Genomic DNA, 4,459 nt, shown 5'->3' on the forward strand with positions numbered 1-4,459 from the left:
GATCGAACCCGGGCCGCACACATGCCAGGTGAGCGCGCTACCGCTTGAGCCATATCCCCAGCCCAACCCTAAATATTAAACTCATGGTTTAAAATCCATGAGGAAAACCATGCCTTTAGGAATATTTCTTAGAATGTCAGGTGTTGTTCAAATTCATGAATATTTTCATCTTTGTTAAATTAGCATTTGTTTAAATTTAATATTCTCTAAAATACACTGTGCAGTATGATTATAGTTTCTTAAAATTATGTCTATGTTATCATTGTTTATATGATTGTGTGTTTGTGTGTGTGTGTTTGTGTTTGTGTTTGTGTGTGTGTGTGTGTGTGTCTACCCATCAATCCCTCATATGCACAGAGGGAGGGTACTCCCAGCAACTATCAGTTTTATTAGTATTTTAATTTTCATGATTAAGATTTTCTGTAAAATTAAATAGTATTCACAGGTAGTCATAACTTTTAGCAATACTAATATACCCTCATTTTTTACTTTTCCAGTAGACCCTCTTATTGAAATATATACATAAAGAATACAAAATAGTTTAATGTTAATTAGGTTTTTTCTAGGTGAGCATAACAATAATAAAAGTGCCAAGATGATTTATAGACACAGTGAAGTCTTAAAAAATAATAAACCATGAGATCTTAGCTGAAAAATTAAGAAATGAAAGAAAGATGAAGGATCTTGGGATAGGAGGAAGTTATTTCAATAGATTGATTTCTGTAGGCATGGATAAAGATTTAAAATAAATAGAAGGAATATAACTTGCAGTTAAAATTTAAATTACTTAATTAGTTGTTGTGGAGGTTAAAAATTAAGTGATGAGAAAGTCTAGGGTAATAATAAAATAAAATGTGTTTGGTTTCTAGTAATATTCCACCTAACCCATGCTGGTGGTACAGGATTAAATGCCAGGAGAGATGTCTACCTTAGATGGTGAAGTCATTGAAGAAGAAAGAGGACTGGAAGGGAAAGAAACTGAACAGATGCTAATGCATTCAATTTAAAAACACTGTAAAGTTAGAAAGTTATTACTATCACCTCTAAATTGCAGATAACAAAGTTGAGAGTGAAAGAAGTCATGCAACATGTTCTAAGTGACTTAGATCCTGTCATCTAACTTCCACTTGGTCCTACTATCTCATATGTACAGGGAACATAGAAGTATACTGTTCTCTTAAATGTTGAAGCATTATCATGTGAAAAGTTCTTTATGTACCTAAAAAGTTAATTACATAAGTGAATTAAAAGAGGCTGTCACTCACATACATACTTCAGGGCATAGCATGGACTCCAAGAGTAAACAGATTTTCCTCACCTTTTCTCTTTCTAGTGCCCTCTCCATCAAAAATACTAAAATTAATTTAAAATTAACCATAATCATCATTACTAATAAGAACTGCTTAATAAACAGGTGTCTGAAGGAGAAAAACATAGAAAAAGACATTTGAATGTATGTTTCTGCCTTTTAGGGGAAGTTGAATGCAAATTTTTTTTTAATGAAATGTAGTAGCAATACATTATGCTGAATTTTGCTGAAATAGTCACTCAGAGCATCCTTTAGGCTTTGGGAATCTAGAAATAGATGTAAAAATGATCTCAGGCTGTAGTGAGTAATTACATATTATTTTTTTTCCACTATAAATTCTTTAAGAGATTAACAGAAAAAGAGAGATTGAATTAAAGAAAGAAGATTCATCAATAACCATAAAAGTCAATGTTTATTGAGCCTTTATATGGTGCCAGATACCATGGTAACTACTTTGTTAATTACTTTTGTTTTAATCCTTACCCACTATAGAGTGTACTTTTGGTCCCAGAGATGATAAAACTGATTTCACAAGCTTAAGGAGCATTCTATGTTCACATAGCAGGAGTCAGAATAAGGGCGTTATACACTATGTGTACATAATTGTGCACTGAGTTCTCGTGTGTACAGTATACTTAACACAAAATAGAACTTGATTTTCTCTTCACCAAATCCCTACAGGTAGACATCTTCATTTTGTATATGGAGAAATGGAGTCATTCAGAATTAAAAAAAAATTGTTGAACAAAAGTTGACAATGTACAGGTTGTACCATTTTTGTCCCTTTTATGGACTGCAGAATGTCATGATTCATTAAATTTTGTCTTCACTCACAGAAAGGAAGCAGAGTCATATATTAGGAGATTGTTGTACCACATTATTCCTGCATGCAATTCAATTTGCATAATGAAATACTCTTGTCTATTCGAGTCAGGTCTCTGGACTATGTTCTGATGCTGTATGCTTACACTTTGTTTGACAGAATACATAGAAGGTATTGTCAGGTAAGTGGCCTGAAGGGATTACTTTATTATGGGCCATATAAAAGCAATGTGGAATGCCAGGATAATTTCTATAATCACACAGCGGGAATTCACTCATCATATCAAGAATAAATCATAGACACACACGAACACACACACACACACACACACACACACACACCTCCTGAGTATAGAAAAGAACAAAGCTCTGAGTTTTAATTATGATTGGATTAATGTAGTAAATGTTTTTCCAGAAAAGGAATAGATGAGAAATAATTTATTGCCATGTGATTAGACTTAGTGGTTGCTTAGTACATCACTCAGATAAAAGTTTGGACTGCAACCTACGATCAGAACTGGAATTCAGAATTAATACATTTTTCCCTTGAATTCTATGATTTCTTTTGTGAGCTGCCACCCAATGAAATGGGATATATCTTCTCTTTTTTCTGCCTTAAAATGTTACAACTAGGCTTCCAAAGTAGCAGAGGCAGTTGATCTGCAGCTTCCTGCAGTGTTTAGAAAGAGGGGTCAGAAGTCTCACTGCTGAGAATAGTGGACCTTTCCAAGGAGGTAAATACTACCTTCATAAATGGCCTACCAAGCCTAATGACAGGTTTTTATTTTCCTTCTCAACATACCTTATCTTCCCAACCCCATCAACACAACTGTTGCGTCTTATGTTTTTCTATTCCAGTTCTGGAATAGAAATAACATATCTTTCTGTATTTCTTCATTTTCTTGTTTTCATTGTATTTACGTTAATACCAGAAACTCAAAACTATTGCCTTTAATTATTGTCCATATTTTTTTTAAATTGCCTTTGATGTCACTTTTCACTAATTTTATTTAAATGAATATTCTACATTCCCAGATAATTGTTTAGAGAATATTTGGGAGCAGTCTCTGTTTTTCCTTTAGAACCTTCAAAAGAGGATAAGAAAACATAAACTTGGCACTTAAGAAGCAGATTGAATTCTGCAACTGAAGCATTTCCCAATTATGATGGAGATAGCCGCATTTGTCTATGTAAAAGCAAGCTATCTAACTCATTACATCTGCTCCCTATTTATCTTCACGTCGCATCTGCTGACTTCACCAACAAAAACATGCTGTTCTACTTTTTTCTTGCAGTTGGCATAGTTGAGTTGATGCAGATAAAGGAGACTCCTCAGTGTGGCTTTTCCTCCTTCATCCTCTTTCATCCTTGGCAACAACTTCACATAAACCCAAATGCAGATCCTCATCTTGAGGTCAGAGCAGGACTGAGAATATAGCACAGGAGTGGAGTGCTTACCTCACTATGTGCAAGTATCTGGGTTTGGTTCCCAGCATCTCTCATCTCTCTCTCTCTCTCTCTCTCTCTCTCTCTCTCTCTCTCTCTCTCNTGTGGATTGGCATTTGTAATTAACTTCTCTCTCTCTCTCTCTCTCTCTCTCTCTCTCTCTCTCTCTCTCTCTCACACACACACACACACACACACACACACACACACTTTGGAGGAGAACTTATTGCGTCAGGAAGACCGATGGAACAGCTGCATCTTAAATTTTTATCCTGTTTTGGTAAATTATTTTTTTAAACAGAGGACCATGTACACATATGTTCAAACTTATCAAAATGTATACCTCCATGTGTACCCTTTTTATGTAAAAATTGTCCCTCAAAAAATTGAAAAAATAATCACCATTAACTGTGAAATTCCATTTGAAGTCTTAATCTCACATAGAATTTCATAAATTTAGGTCACAGTAGGTGATTAATATTTTCCAATGTGTAAAATGCCCAAATTGAATAGAACATTTTTTTGTTAGGACTATTTCTGAGTACTTACTCTCTTTAATCAACAAGGGAGTTGTTTTGTACATATGTCCTCTAAAACACAGCTGTTACAAATCTTAATCAAGTAAAAGTGGGAAAAAACAATATATTTATAGGGTCTCCTGTTTTCAAAAAGTATGTTTATTTCTATCATCATTTAAATTATTGAAATAATTACAACCTAATATTTTATCATATTTACCCTGCATAAATTATACAAATACACAACTTTAACCGAATCCTCAGAACAATATTGGAAAGTGATAACTCTTTTTCCTGTTTACTGTGGGAAACTTTCAGGCCTAGAAAGGTGACTTATGCTAAGCAAGTTTATATAGTCATTGGC

The sequence above is a fragment of the Marmota marmota genome, unplaced genomic scaffold (genome assembly GCF_001458135.2).
Source record: "Marmota marmota marmota unplaced genomic scaffold, marMar, whole genome shotgun sequence".
Classification (NCBI taxonomy): Eukaryota; Metazoa; Chordata; class Mammalia; order Rodentia; family Sciuridae; genus Marmota; species Marmota marmota.